Source organism: Stenella coeruleoalba (assembly GCF_951394435.1).
Source record: "Stenella coeruleoalba genome assembly, chromosome: 6".
NCBI classification, from domain to species: Eukaryota; Metazoa; Chordata; class Mammalia; order Artiodactyla; family Delphinidae; genus Stenella; species Stenella coeruleoalba.
In genome coordinates this window covers 60,581,927-60,598,878 of record NC_137151.1, presented here as the reverse complement: position 1 = coordinate 60,598,878, position 16,952 = coordinate 60,581,927, and the positions used below count along the sequence as shown (strand labels likewise).

The 16,952-nt window shown below is 37.3% G+C and overlaps 1 long non-coding RNA gene across 1 annotated transcript in view; it reads right to left on the bottom strand.

Annotated features, from left to right (window-relative positions):
- Positions 1-910: 910 nt before the first annotated feature.
- Positions 911-16,952, bottom strand: part of LOC307187540 — a 172,696-nt gene continuing 156,654 nt past the window's right edge. Inside the window, exon 5 of the long non-coding RNA XR_013828640.1 lies at positions 911-1,395. This is a non-coding gene — a long non-coding RNA (uncharacterized lncRNA). The remainder of the gene's footprint in view (positions 1,396-16,952) is intronic.

Genomic DNA, 16,952 nt, shown 5'->3' with positions numbered 1-16,952 from the left:
ACCATCCTTGCTGTTCCCTCGAGAATGAATTCATGCAGTTGATTAAAATAGCATGTGACACGTTGAGACTTGTCTTTTTTCTAAGTATAACCGATTTCCAGTGAAAGGAGTCATTTAAGCTACATGTGGGCAGTAGCTTAGAGCTGTGATTTCAAGGTGTTGCCCCTAGACCAGCCATATCAGCAGCAACTGGGAATTTGTTAAAAAAAAAAAAAAAGCAAATCCTTGGGCCATACCTCAGACATTCTGAATAAAATATTTCAGGGGTGGGGCCCAACAATCTGTATATTTACAAGTCTTCTAGGTTATTCTAATGCAAATTAAAGTTATATGACTGTCTTAAAATTTACCTCACCAGCAGAGGCCCATTTCTTAGTCCAGAAAGCATTGCTATACTCAATAAAACATTTGCTGAATGAAGGAATAAATGAATGAATGAGTCATAGTTTGTGAGACGGTCTTCAGTAAGTCTTAGATTCCCACCCCAGCAGTAACTAAAAACACCAAAACTGGGTATTACTAGATAAAGCTCAGGCAAGGTATTCCTTTATTTAGTACTTGGTCACACTATAACGCCAATTACTCTTAGTGACTGACTCACAATGAATTTTAGATGCTCATTTCAGAATGAGTATATAGAGCTGTATGTCTCAGTTCCTGGTCACTTCAATAGGCCCAAGGTGCTGGTAAGAGACGGACATAATAAAACAGAACCCATGGCATTCTACCCTGCTCACTACGGAAAGCCAGAAAGTGCTACCTGATGTTGAGGTCCCCTGCCCAGCACGCAGTAAAGCCAATCTATTGACACCGGGTTGTGGTGAAGGAAAATGCAGTGTTTATTGCCAGGCGCCAAGCAAGGAGTTCAAGCAACTAGTGCTCAAACGCCCCAAACTCCCCGGAAGGCTTTCAGGAAAATGTTTTTAAAGACAGGATGAGGGAAAGGGCTGCGGGGTGTGTGATCAGTTCACGGACATTCTTCTGATTGGTTGGTGGTAAGGTAATCAGGAGAGGAGTCAACATGATCAACCTTCTGGTTCTAACTGGTCTGGGGTCTACATGCTTGTGGTCCGCATGCAGTTAACTTCTTCCATTGGTTGGGGTTTCAGTATCGGCAGAACAGCTCAAAGAATATGGCTCAGAATATTATCTTTAGCCTTTGAGGGGGAACTAAAGGTCCTTGACTTTGTTTAAAGGCTGAACTATTATTATTTTGTCTGGCTTGACTGTTTTCCTTTGTTTCTGCATTTTCTCACTTCTCTGATTAAATTTATTCTTTGGAACTTAGGGGAGGCTAAAGTTTTTCTACAAACAAGAGGCAGGCAGAGGACATGGAGTGAGGGGTGGGGTCTGTCCCAGAAGGGCCCCAGAGGGTCCTGCTTGGTTACACCTTTTCTGTGGAAATAAAAACAGGTATGAGAAATATGTCAGCAGATCATGCAATTAACTCAAACTATAAAACAAAGCCTAGAATGATTGTTGAAAATCCTTCACAGTGGATAACTATCTAAGATGTAGTCTAAATAAAAGTGAAGACAATTTATTTTTAGTCTCTGTGACATTTAAAATGTGTAAAACTTTCTAGGTAATTGCCTGAACGTGCTTCCACTCACGTGTACCATTTCTCCTGGGCAAAAATTTCAGGAATAAGGGGAAGAAAGTAATTCTCCTAGTGGATCCCTCACTCACCACCCCTCTTTCTGAGACTATATTGCCAAACTCAAAGTCATGCGGAGAAGTTGAATTTATTGAATTTGTTAGCAACATGGCAACAAATAATTATAGCAAATAATAAGCTAAAGAAAAGGTGACAAATAATAAGCTAAGAGGGCTTTACTGCTTTTACACATCCCTTCCATCACTAAAATAATTTCCTGGGCTTTCAAAATGTGGTGAGAACAATGTCATAATTATTTTTATTTGGCTTGATTTTCCTGATTCTTGTTCAGATCTGGGGTCATATAAAAATTGTAAAAATTACATATATATGTAATATAATATATATATATATATATCTCAAAAAGAATAACTCACTAAAAATACTGCTTACAAAAAGATATGGAAAAAAAACAGCGGGATTTCTATTTTGTCAAAACCTTGTTAGTCATGTTTTGGTTTTGGATTTGCAGTCCGTGGTGTATTTTATACTTCTCAAATTTCTTCTGTTCACTTGTGACTCGCAAACCTAATAGAAATCTCTTTTTCCCCTTCAAGTAATACTTGTCTGCTTCTAGGGCTATCAAGGGAATACTTTTTAAAAAATTGTTCAGACCAGCTAGAGCAGTGCACAAATACATACCGAATAGGAACATACTGAAAAACAGCCATTGAAATAGCCAAAATAATCTAAAAGCTCATTGTAAAAAAACACAGAGAACAAAGTAAAAGGAATGCCTTAAGGGCTTAGTTTCAATTTCTGCCATAATCCACCATTTCAGATAGAGTTAATTCCCTAGACTGTGTACATATGGATAATTTAATTCCACAGATAATCTCTAATATTTGTTTGGGGATAAAATGTCAAACTTTTCCCACAAAACCTTTTCACCTCACCTTTGGACAAGTGGTCAAATGGGGGGATTTGTGTTTGCCTCTCATTTGCCTGACTCTGTATGCCAAGGGCAGTGCAAACAAAGTGCGAAGTGAATCTACCCATCTCTCTTCTACCTCAGCTTTGTTTTACCCAGGTTGAGGGAGGGAAGTGAACAATGAAGTAGTAAAATGCAAAAGTCAGAGGTTTTTTTTAAAAAAGACATTGAATTTATTTTAATAATAGAGCGATTATTATATATATATATATATATATATTTTTTTTTTTTTTTTTTTTTTTTGCGGTACGCAGGCCTCTCACTGTTGTGGCCTCTCCCGTTGCAGAGCACAGGCTCCGGACGCGCAGGCTCAGCGACTATGGCTCACGGGCCTAGCCACCCCGCAGCATGTGGGATCTTCCCGGACTGGGGCACGAACCCGTGTCCCCTGCATCGGCAGGCGGACTCTCAACCACTGCGCCACCAGGGAAGCCCTATTATTATATTTTAATGTAACAAATAAATTAAACCCTCCACATAAAAAGTGGATACCTCATTGTTCAGTTTGGAAAGGCAATATTGGAAAAAGCTTAGGAGTTTGAGGCAAAAGGCATGTGTTTCAATTGCAGCTCTGCCACTTGCTGAGTGACCTTCAGAAAGTTATAAAAATCTATGAATCTTAGCTTTGTCATCTATAAGATGTGAATAATAATAATTTTCTCAAAGTATTGTTATAAGGATTAAATAAGGTCACGCACATGAAACGCCCTTTTAAACCATAACTACAGCATAGTTGTTACTTTTTAAGAGATAAAGTATAGAAAGAATGTGAAGCACTCTAATATTGGTTGTATATGAGACCAGGGTGTTTCAGAGAAGCTGAACTTCAAAATATCATTGTCAGCAGCAGTCAGTGGAGCTCTCTATGGGCTCCTATTTTTATAAACCCCATTATCATTCAACATGTTCTACACACAGTAGCTGCTCACAAAATCTTTCCCCAACAGACAGATTGAAATCCCAAACAGTAACCAACTGTCTTCAATGCATCCTGTTCTTTGGCTGACTAGAGATGGATAACTAAACAAGAAAAAATCGTTTGCTTTTGTAAAAAAATATATGTTTTATATATAAAGTGTAAATATATATAAAATATATATTTTAAGTGGAAATTCTATACTGAAAAACAGAATTCTCAAGTAGTAGTAATCCACTTCTCAATAATCAAGACCCCAATTTTGTTACAAATATCATTTTCTATGAATTGTTATACATTGTGTATGAAGGCTATGGAGTTCTGAAGGCTATGGAGTTCTAACTTTACACTTTTCTTCCAAAACCTTTATACTCATGAAATGAGTCCCTGAATTTGGAAGACACATATTTTCTTAGGCAATTTCCTTGCTTTAGATAATAAGAGAAAATATGACAAATTTTAATTTATAAGAAATTACAAGTGGTCTCTTTCTCATTTTATTTGTGCATATTCAAATAAAGGATTTAGCTTTTAGCTGCAGTCAGCATCACCAGAGTGAATCACCTCCAAACAGAGAATTGCTAGATAAAAAAATTCGACACCTGGCATAAATATCAAAGAATCAAATAATTGCTATTCCTTAGTGTGCTCATCAGATCATTTTCAGTTGCAAGTGTTAAGAATCTCAACTCCAATGAGCTTATGGAACAAAAGAAAAATGCATTGGCTCTCTCTACCTCTGTCTCTTTTCTCCTTGTACATTATACTTACTCTCTTCTGCTGCCATAGTTCTCCTGTCTTGGGGTAGGACCATAGCCAGCAGCAGCATGGAATCCACATACCAATAGCTCTACTACCAGAGAAAAATTAAATGTTCCCTTTCCAAGTTCTCCAGTTATATTTTTTATCCTGGAAAAGGCTCTTGAATGGCTTGACTTAAGGCACTCCTGGACCAATCTTGGCTCGAGTGTGTGTGTGTGTGTGTGTGTGTGTGTGTGTGTGTGTGTGTGTGTTGGGGGTAGGGTCTAAGACCAGAAGAAGTGTGGAAAGGAAAAGAATTCTGGAAAGATAGTATTAATAGCCTTGATATTTAATATAAGAACAAATTATTTTCATTAGTAAAGAAATTCCATTAACTTCTATAATAATTTGAATGAGTATTTTTAGCTAAACAATATAAAAGAGGAAATGCTTTGAGTTATTATTGAAACAATTATAATATCCTTATAGAGGACTGCACTTTAGATGAAGGAAAATTTTTTCATACAATTGCTGAATTTGAACAAGTTTTCTATCAATGAAATCAAAGTGTGATATTGAAGCTTTTATGGTCCTCTGACATCTTGGAAGACAAAACTTTCCATTACTCCTTCTGAGAAAATTAACTCACTAAAGATTTTCAGCATCATATTCCTGAAACATAACATTTCATATCAGCAGGGTTAAGAAGACATTATGACCTCTAAAAAACACTTCAAAGTAAGTCACTGTTTCTCCAGTTTAAACCATCAAAATAGTAAGGAGATGAATATATACCAAACAAAGGCTTGAAAGAGAGCTGAGTTCTAACTGGCTTCTCTATCTTGATAGTGGTCAATCTTTTAGTGGTCTCTTCTACAGGTTAAGCAAGTTGTATTAGTTTCACCACTGCAAGACTTTTCAGAGGCTTTGATGAACTACCATGTAACACTTCCAATCCTATGTGACTTACAGAACACTTGTAAAAATTGCTCCCACCCCCAGAATATTTATTATCCTCTTCCATAACAGTGATACTGTTTAAGAACTACTTTCCATATATTCATGACCTGAGACTTGCCATTCCTTACATATTATACAGTTCTTTGACTTTTTAGTAGGACCAAATTTTTAATAAAATATTATAATTAGGAAAGTCATCTTGTTAAATCTTCTAAAAAGAAAATATTTTTAAAACCTCATGTGAGGTTTTAATTTAAATTTTTAATTAAAATTTTAATTTGTGATTTCAGAGTAGCATAATAGAATATTTAAAATTAGAATTTGAATAATCTCTACTATTTAAATGGCTAGAGAATATCTTGATAATGCTTTTTACCACACCACTCCTCTCTCAGCCCTCAGGTTTGCTGAAGATAACAGAAAGCTAAGAATCACTGTATCTTGTAAAGTCTCCTATTCAGCCATCCCATCTTAGATTCTCTGACACTCCCCACAACCAATGCCCAGGATACAACTGACTACAGCATTGCTCAGAGAAACAAGCAAGGAGTCAGAAAGGCAGAATGGTCTTAGACAAGTCACTTAAATCTTTGACTATTGGTTTTCCTCATTTTTAAAAAAAGGTCTTACAGTATTATAATATTTATTATTTTTCATCACATGGTTATATTATTGTGAAGAATCAATAGGTAACATATGGGAAGATAAACTAGTTATGCTACATAACTAATAATTTTTTGTTACTTTGCCATAGCCTCTGAGAGGACATTTCTACCTGCAGGCTCTTCAGTCTTCAGTCATCCTACACACTGGTGAAGAAACACTTCGTAAACTGGATTATTTCTCTATTGGGAAGGCCTGCTGGGTGTCTTCTGTTTCCCCTCCAGGTTCTTTATCCAGCCTCTCTATCCTGTCCTTTGTCCCAGATGCTGACCTTTATTGACTACATCAAATTTTTCCCTTGTCCTCTGGCTTCTGGCTGGGTTTGGCCAACGGAGAACAGCGACAGGAGATGTCAGAAGGGGAAGAGACTAAGTTCCAGTTATTAATCCCCTGCTGCTTTCTGCCACAGCCTGGCTGCCCACACAGCGCAGAGGTCCAGCTCCTATGAGGTGCTCATGTTGACAGCGCCCTCTCCGTCTTCACATTCCATTATCTGCTCACTTCTCCTGACTGGTCAACCGATAGGTGGTACTAGTCAATGCACGTGCCACCTTTAGATGGAGGCACAGGGGCTTCTGCCTTTGGCCTAATGATTTCAAGAGCCCCACTCTGATTCTCTACATTGAGGAGAGTCTTCAGGGCCAAAAAGATGTGGCCACTCAGGCCTGCTCTCTTCCTGACAAAACCATACTCAGGACCTCAGAATTTCCTGCCCAGACTGACTTGTGACCACAGTTATCCTTTTCCCCAGGTCAGCTGTCCAAAGGCAGACTATGCTGTGGATGAGTATACCCTAGAGCCAGAGAAATAGCCAAAGGGTTGCTGTATGTGAAGCGTGGCTAGAGTTTGGACATAAAAGGTAGAGATGCCACCCAGAAATATGAGCATCTTTTGCTAATTCTTTAAGGTGCTGCCGTCTTGCCAAGCCATGCATCTTTAGGGCCACATCCACCTAATGAGAACGCTTTCTTCTAACTTGCAAAAAGGTACCAATAGTAGCCTTGGAACTATTAAAACTAAGATTTTAATAAAATTGTGCTACCCTAAACCCTAGGGCTTTTTTGCAGGTGCTTTGTGGGATACTGCTGAGTCATGAGGGAGAACTGTCAGTTGGCCAGGGTTTTCATTAATCAGAGCAGTAAGGCTCTGATTACTTTTAAAGTTTTATTTGAATAGCTAGTTCTGAACTTAACTTTTGGAAAGCACTGGACTCTTTAATCTAAAAGTTCCCATCAAGCTTGACCATTAGGAGGTCTTATGATCTTCTGCAACCTTCTAGTCTTCTGGTTCTAGACTCTATTTAAACTATGAAATTTCTCACTGCCCTACCTATTTCCTTTACTGGTCCTTATTCACACATGTCTCTCTAACTCAGAATGGTTTTCTTTCCTTTTTTCTACTACGTCCTTCAAAGAACTGCTCCCATACCACCTCCTATGTGAAGGTTTCCAAGTTAATCTGAACACTGATGAGATGTTTTAAACTCTTTATCAGATACTCCAAAGCAGAAGGAACACAAGCATTTTGTTAGAGTTGTAGTGTTGTTGTTTGTTGTTTTTCTCCTTACTTGAGCTCTAGATATTGCCCACTTTCTCTTGAGCCTATGTAATAGGAAAGAAGGTGGTTCCAAGTCATGAAAGTGCTCTCTACTCTGTTGAAATTATAATAAGTTTAAGTCTAAAGGGGGAACATAAAGATTAGCAGCCAGGTTCAAATGAATGTTAAAATTCCACAGAAAGGAATAGAGAAGAAATATTGGCTGAATACCATGAACCAAGTGTTTTAGAAGATTTGTAATAATAAGAACATCTAACATTAATTGAACACACATTATGTGTCAGAAACAATTTCACTCAAGCCTCCCAACCCTGTGAGGTTGGAACTATTACTAACCTTATCTATAACTTCAACTATCCTAAGCCTGCAGGATGTTTAGTCCTGTCCAAAATCCCTTGCAGCATGTTTAGTCCTGTCCAAAATGACCATAGGACAGTTGGTCCGTAAGATATTTGGTCCATGCGGGGAGGTCCTTGAAATTTGGTCCTATCCAAAATGTCCATGAGCATATTTGGTTCATGCCAAATGGTTTTGAACAGGACCAAATATCAGGAATCTTTTGACATGGACCAAATGTCTTATGGACGTTTTGAACAAAACCAAAATGTCTGCTGACCTCAAAATCTCTATCTCAACATCCCTTACAATTAATTTAATCTGGAGTTAATTTATGCCCCAATTGTTAAATTTGTTGCCTGCCTTTCTTACTACTTGATTTAGTCATTTGTTTAGAATTTTAATATTTGGACTCAATTTGAATAATTTTTGTATGTGTGTTAATTTCTTACTTATTCTCCTATGGTTCTCTCTATCTCTCTGTCTCTCTCCATCAGTCTCCCGCTCTCTCTCTGACTGTCATCATTCTATTCATGAGTTTGGAATTCTTGTCTGTGAGTTTATTCTGAGTGTGATTTTTTTAATCTACTTTTTTTTTCTTTATTCTCCTCCTTTGTTCTCCTCTTTCACTCTGTTCAACCTAGTTGTCCAGCTTTTTATATCTGTCTCCATTTAGTCCCCTGACCAGAACCAAATCTTATAGATGCATTTGGGTGTTCCTGTCCCATGGTGGTCTTGCCAATATTGTGGATCCAGTTACAGAACCAACGGGTAGCTAGTTAAAGATACCATTTATGTGGCTCTGTGTTCTTCTGTTCTCCTGTCTCCCTGAGCCTGCAGCTGGCTAAAAACAGAAACCAGGACCGCATAATTATTGAAAGTATACATTTTCTTTATTTCAATTTTTTTTTCCTACAAATGGAAGCCCCTTATCTCATCTCTGGTTTCAAATAGTAAAGTTCACTCTACTGCTCCATCTGGTGTGGAGCAATTTTCTTCATTTTTACCCCAAGAAATCCCAACTGCAAATGCCTTTGCCTAATTCCAGACTCAGTGCTCAGCTGGCCCATGGTGACTAAAAAGAGAATACTTGTATTGAAACTTTGAAAGCAGTGAAAATACTTAAGGTAATCTGGGAAGTTCAGAGAAACCCGAAATCACTAAGGATTGTGACAGAGTTGTTTCTTAGTCATTCCGAATGAACTTCTCATGGAGTAAGGTGAAGACTTAGCCCAATCACAGGTGACATAAGCAGCAGCAACCAATCTGAAATATCACTGTACATGTATACATATTTAAAATATAGGACTTAGTATTGTGCACCTAAACCTCAATGTCTCTTGTTTCATAAAATCTTGCACAATAACTACAGAACAGTCCCATTTACAGAAACATTTAAAGATTTCTTGGCAAATTTTTATAATTGTCAGAACTTTTAGTAGTCAAATGTAAAGGAGTCCTGACTTTTGTAGGAGCCATACAATAAAAAACACAAACTATTAAATAAAGAAACAATAAATATTTTATCTTTCCTTTAACTTCAGAATAACCTTGTAAAGCATTGCAAAAAAAAAAAATCTGTTGATCTTATGCACCCTAGAAATGTTCAAATTCATTTTGTGTCAAAAAGATACAGCCACTCTAAAAAAAAAAGGACCCTTATCAGACCAAATATCCAAAAGAAAGGTAACAACTGTATGTGCTTAGGAGCTGTGCTTAACAATTGTTTGAACACTTACAATTAACCCACTCTTTACATCATCTCTGAAAGCTCAGATGTTAATAAGTTGATGATTTGATTAGTCTGCCCTTTTTAGTATAATGATCTTTAACAAAATATGTTAATTCACAACATGATGATAAAATATTTGATAGTAAAATATGTTCATTTTACAGATAAGGGTATTAAGTCTCAAAGATTTTCAGAATATTTCCTGAGGCCATACAATAAGCTATAAATGGCAAAGCCAATTTTAGAACTCAGGTATTCTGACCATGAATTCATAAGATTCAGATCTCAGCTACAATGTCCAAAGCCAAGATAAATCTAGTTGGGTTATTTATTTATTTATTTATTTATTTATTTATTTGCGGCACGCGGGCCTCTCACTGTTGTGGCCTCTCCCGTTGCGGGGCACAGGCTCCAGATGCGCAGGCTCAGCAGCCATGGCTCACGGGCCCAGCCGCTCCACGGCATGTGGGATCTTCCCGGACCGGGGCACGAACCCGTGTCCCCTGCCTCGGCAGGCGGACTATCAACCACTGCGCCACCAGGGAAGCCCTAGTTGGTTTTTTTAACTTAGGATCAGTTATGATATTTTACAAGTTGCAATTCATATTTTAATATTTGCATTGCCATTTATTTCAAGTTTTTGTTAAAATGCCATAACAAATATGTAACATATTCTTTTAAGCATCTTTAAGAACTATAATATCAATGAATGACTTTACAGAAAGAATTACTGAATAGAATTTCCACTTAGTGTTGAAGAAATGCCTTGGTTCAGCAACATCCAGTAAGTGAGCACATAAATAATTGCTTATTAAAGACTTTATATATGGAATATTACAGCTTCTAAGTATTAGCAATTCGATAATGAAAACATGATGATTTACTTGCCACTACCATTAGTAATTGACACCATGGATTATATAATATTACTTCCTGTCAGTAATTTTGATTGAAGCAAAGGAGAAGTGGCCATGAAATATACATTTATAACTCTATATGACTACAGTACAATTACTATGAATGGTTGATGAACTCTTTAACTTTCTGATACTCATTGACAAGCTATATTAAATTTCATTCTATGGCACCTGTCAAGGGAAATACAAAACTGTATTTACTGGGCCAATTAGAAAGAGAAAGAATGTTCAATCAAATTTATGTGAGGTCTGAATAAGTTATATCAGATTTATCCTTGGATAGGGGAAGAAAATGTTCTTAGACTTTTGCACTTTTGATACAGGAAAGAAACTGAGAAATTGATTGGGAGTTCATGGCAAAAGGAATTTTTGCAAGGTCATAACATATTGGGTGCCCCTCCAATGTAGACAGCCTGAAGGTCTGACCCCATGAGGACCACAGGAACATACAACGGTATTACAAAGCCAATGTTATAAAGCCCCTTTCTTCCATGTTCACATGAGCACAAGGCTGTCCAGATAAATTCATCCATTAGGTATTCTTATTCATACATAAATTCTGAAATTAGAAAATCTGTCTCCAATCTAGAATTTGTCTAGGTTAAAGAAGCGTCTCTATCCCTCATGTGAGAGAAAAAAAAATTTGGCAAACCAAAAAATCGTGCAATTTCTGAAACTTCTGATATCTCTCACAGAATAATGCTACTATCTGGACTATGTATGGTCACTTAGTTTTGTCTCAGCACACAAATTGCTAAGAAGGGGGAAAAAATCTATGGCCTCTAAGTACCAACAGAGGTAGAATTCAAGGTCTTTCTGAAGATGACCTAAGAAACAAACATGTGAGCCAAAGAATTGAAAAAACTTTGTCCCATGGCCCTTTTAAATTTATCCCTCAGCTAAACAGACATCTAGTCATTTAGAAAAGAACCCACCCCCTTGTTAGACTAGCTGAGGGACAATCCCCTGTTGTCATTTTTATTGTCTGCCCTGGAGAAGGAGGCAGCTTGGGATGCCTAATGGAATCTTGATTCTATTTCACAGCTACAGAGCACAGCCAGAGGCCCGTGGTGCTTTTGTGAGCCAGAATCCACGGAGGCTAATTTTGGCTGAATAGAGGCTAAAGAGAATTCATTTTTCCTTGCTACATTTATTTCACTAAAATTGTTCAAACTCACAAGATATTGCTGGAAGGACACCAGCAAGCACTTCTTAATTGGGGCCCCATTCAGCAGCAAAACTGACTTTGCAGGTACCAGCCACAGAGGTGATGAGGATTTTCAGGAGCCCTAAATGCATGGAAATTAACCTGAACACAGGAGACATCAACGCTATCTCTACTTAGATGTGGAATATAATCTCGAGGCTTCTGTTTCACATACTTGCTGGAAACTGTAACCATGGCTCTCATCTTTCAGTTGCTACACATGAAAGGTTTCATGTCTGGACATCACCAGTAGATCCTGCTGAGCATGCTCAGGGAGATAATTGCTATTCCCCCCAAACACTGAGAGTCTCCAGAGATAACTAGCAGCACTTGAGTATTAACCAGTTTGCAGTGAGCCAAATGGACAATAGAAATACAAGAAGAATCATTTTGCCTTTCCCTCCTACTTCAAATTTTAACGAGTAAGAAAAATTTTACATTTATGTTTTTAAATGTGTGCAACGCTCTGGTCCTACGAATTATCTCAGTGTTAATAGCACAGATTCCTATTCTGAATTTTAAATTTGCACACACTGCAATTACTACTTAAAGTTGTAACTTTACATGTATTTTTAGCTCAGTAATTAATAAGGATAGCCATTAAACTGCTAAAATCTTGCAGAACAAAATTCTGTTAAGACCTTGCTAACTCTTGATATTACTCTTGTTATTTTCTATGGGTTCTTGTATCTTTGTTTAAAGGCAGCATCGTCCTCAGAAGGTACTTGGGAAAAAGTATAATCGTCCCCACTTTACAGATGGAAAAATTAAAGCACGCTGGTGGGCGTGCCTGATGGAAGAATTTCTGTCTTCCATTTCAAAACTCACTCTTCTGGAATCAGCAGCAGAAAATAAACCTAATGTGTCTTTTTTCCCAAAATAAATTTAAAATATAAGTCGAATATGGAAAATGGTGTTTCACAACGGAAACTCGGGGAGAAAATGAATTTCCCTGTAACAGGTACTCCACATTGTTTGTTGTCCAGAGGGTTCTGAGGGTAGTTAACCTAAGTTCACCTGCATTAAATATTGACCCTGAGGGGCAATTTGAGGCCTTGCTAATGGGGCAATTTGGGGCCTTAATGATGCAGACAAAAAGGTCCACAATCCTACTTGATGAAGTGAAGAGGCTCATTAGCATGATTTTCAAGGGTGGTGCTCAAAGAATTAGCTTGCCAACCAAAGCCATGTCTAAACTGGTCAAATAAAGAGCTCTTCATTTAGCTAGAGTGCTGTATTTGAGCAGTGTCTACAAGTTCCTATGCATTTGCTTTTCTTTTCTTCTAGAGGAGTAAGTTTTTACCACTACATAAATGGACAGCTCTTTGACTTTCCGCAAAACTTTGAGAGCATAAAAAAAATGTATTTTTTAAAGCAATACAAAATAAAAGGGGAGTTAATGTAAACTTACCCCGAATGACCAATTATCCCCACTAGAGCAAAGTTCTGTGGTGAAAACAATGGGATTTTGTTTAAACTCCTGGATTTGTGCAACCGAAGTCAATTTTCAATATACAGTGAAGGCAAATTTAGGAAATAAGGCAAGCCAAATCACTTAAACATAAAACAACTGAGCAACAAATGCCATCACATATGTAATTTCAGTGACATGCATGGAGTTTTACAAGTGCTCAGTGAATTTAAATCTGTAATGCCCTCAGCAGACAAATGCACACTGAAATACATACCACACATGCCGCACGCACACACACACACACACACACACACGCACACACACACCATGCAAACCCACACGTCAATATTAACTTAGTCAAGTAGAAAAGGCAGCTGTACATAAACTTAGTGCTTCGTCATTAGAAATCCACATTCCTTGAACACATACGCAGTAGGAATTATCAACGGGGGTGGAGAATTTTCCTTGTTCCTAGAAAATGTGTTTAAAAACTCTAAGAAATATAATATTCAATGGATAATAGAAAATATCTTACAGTATTTAAGTTCATCAAATAAATATATAACTGTTTTTTCTAGTATAATTTTATGTAATATATAGGCACACTGTCTAATTCAATTATCAAATACAAGGATAGACTATTCTTTGACTTATCCTGAACTGCTAGACTAGATAGACTGAAACGCCCTCAGCTTTGCCCTAGGTTCTTAATGCCTCAAGCTACGGCTTTAGTGACTGGTTGGAGGGAAAAATAAAGAATGAAAATTCACAATGTGACACTTTTAACTAATCAACTGCTAGATAATTTCTTTTCAGCACTGGTAAAAGTATCTTCTTCCTACGAATATGCTCTGTATTTGGCTATAATCTTCAAAATGAACATGTTTAAAAAATGGAATAATGTAATTATTATCAAAACTAATTTGTACCTCAAACAGCCCAAATTAAATTCAATAAACGCAGTAGAAATTACAGTGATTTAAGTTCCGATGTTTCATCCTACTAAATTTTTAATTGTGGCAAATATGTTCTGCTTCTGGGATGCAGAATAAGGAGGGAGGGGAGTCGGCAAAGATGTCTGAAATTCCTCCACATAAAAATGTTTTTGTAATCACTCTATTTAAATAGTAACATTTTATTTTTTTAAGCATTTAGTTTCTTGATCAGGATCCATATTCATGGGGTCTCTCTGTAATCCACTTTACCACTTAATGTTGCAATTCAAATGTTCAGTCAGAAGCAAAGCCCTCCAGAATAAAGCATGAATATTACCATGTGGGGCTGTAAAGAGAAGACTATTAGAATATATCACCAACACACTAGGGGACCATTTAGTCCACTGCTCTAAATACATCATTTAATTACAATGGAGACATTACTTCATGTTTCTACTGATGTAAGTATTATTAGAATTCATGATATTCGCAGGCTACTGTGGGCCATTACATTGGCCATAAGCTATTCCATAAGATTTACTACTAAAGGCCCGCAAGGGTATTTGAGCATTCATGGATTCTGTGGCAGTAGGCTTTTATCTAAGACACATAAGTGAGGGACAACCGAGTTATTATCTCTAAGAAACATAGCTTAATATTTTGGATTCTAAAGGTTAAGGTACCATAAATCCTGAATTACTCTGAGATATCACATAAAAAGGCATTTTTATTTTATTTTACTCTATTCTGCCTCTTAAAATATTTTATGATGGCAGTTTCTAGAGTTGTACCATGTTGTTTACATTCAGTCCCTGGATGCATCAAAACACTGACACAGCAATTCTTTTCAACTGTAGTAATGAAAGCAAAAATATATTTGGGGAGGGGTGTGTGTGTGTGTGTGTGTGTGTGTGTGTGTGAAGTCTGGTCTAGAAGGAAGGGAGAGGAGAGTTAACAGAATGCTTCCTGTTTTTAAGGCGTACCCAATTTCCATTTGAGAAGTCCTGCTCTCAGTGCTTTGATTGGTCCTTTTCATGATGGGTGTCACTGTGTTGGGCTGAGCTGGGCTTATCTGCCTTTGGATGCAAAGCTGGGATCCTCTTAGATAAGAGATTCTAACGGACTACACAGGGAAGCCAGGGAAGTGCAGAATCCACTACAAGAAGCAGTTTCAGAAGGCTGCCTGCCCTTTAGACAATGAAAATTGCAACCAGAAAACTCAGGAAAGACTGATGAAGGGATTAGTAAGTTTTGTCACAAAAGTAAGCAGAGAAGAAAAACTTTTCTCTATTATAAAATGGAAATTTCTAGATAACTTTCCAACAAATCAAAGATCAGGGGTTTGGAAAGCAAAGTTTCGAAAACAGCAGGTGAAACATGAAATTCAACCAAACAATTCAATTTCCCTGTGTCACAGCAATGCCAGTTTTATGGGTTTTTTCAAGTCTTTTTCTTGGTATTGGAAGGCACCTGTTAGGTTTCTGAGTCTTAACAGATGAAGTACATAACTCTTTTGCATTTTCCAGGAAAACTATTAGATTCATCCGCATTGGCTGCCTCACTGAGAGATGGCTCTAAAATGATAGAGAGTAGCAGGCAGCTAGAAGAGTCTAGTGAGGGTACAGAAGTTGTGTTTACTGAGACACAGGAGGAGCCATTGGTTTGAACACAGAAAACCAACTGAAAAGTTGGGCAGACAAGTCAGAGATCTGGTCCCCAAAGCTGAACTTGTAATATGGGGATGCCTCACTTCTGGGGCAGATTTTGTAATCATCTACCTTTCTCCTTACCCTCCTTTTCACCCCAAACTGGTCAAGCCTCAGTATGTACTATTCTAGGTCCTTAAGACTTCTCCTAGTACAAGGATTTCTACCATTGCTACCCAAACTGTCACCAGAAGGGCTATTCGTTATTCATTATTCCATTAAAAGTCTCAATTTCACAAAGCATCACTTTTTTTTTTTTGGCTGTGCCACATGGCATGTGGGATGTTAATTCCCCAACCAGGGATCGAACCTGTACCCCTTGTGCCCCCTGCAGTGGAAGTGCAGAGTCTCAACCACTGGATCGCAAGAGAAGTCCCAAAGCATCATTCTTTTTGCTTTATATGAATTACAAAAGTACCAAAATATTATCTTTAAGACAATAAAATAAATAAAATAAGCAGTACTGCCTTGGACAAAATGGCCTATTCTTCATTAAAATCAAAAATATTTAATTACTTCAATTGAATAAAAAAGCATCAAATATATGCATTAATAATGTTTATCATAAAGTCACATTACTATCTTTTCCATCCAATTAGAATGTACTAAAACACTGCCCTTTTGGACCAAACTTCTAGATTTAACCACTTCCTGTTTTGCATAAAATGTATAATGCATATATTTTACTCTCAAACATACTAAATATGAATAATATTTAAAAAGCTAAGCATTCTGAATTCACAGGTCTGTAAGAATAAATGAATTTTTAAAAAATTAATACTATTTTTAATGAAATCACCATGCTGTTAAGACTGTGCAAAATTTCTACATAAGTATTAGCCTTTAAGTTGACATATAGCTGTTGATAATAGTATAATATTAGAGCTGTGTGCCCAATTAACATAATAATTAGGCTATCAGTATGAATCAGCATGACTCTAAGTGCATTATGAGTATTATATAATTTAATCCTCGCAATAACCCCATTATGCAGATATTATTATCATCCTGATTTTATGGATGGGAAAACTGAGGCCAAGAGGACTTAAGCAACTTGCCCAAGGTAACATAGCCAATCAGCAGCAGAAGCAGAGGTTGAACTTGGCCACCTGACTCTGCAGCCCCACTCTTAACAAAGGTGCTCTACCCCTCCCACTCCATAGAAACTCAATCCATATGTACTGCATGATCGCACCAATGGATAGACATTAAAGAAAGAAAATGCAGGAAACACACAACGTTGAGGTGTTTATAGGAACATTTCTACACATGCTATGCTT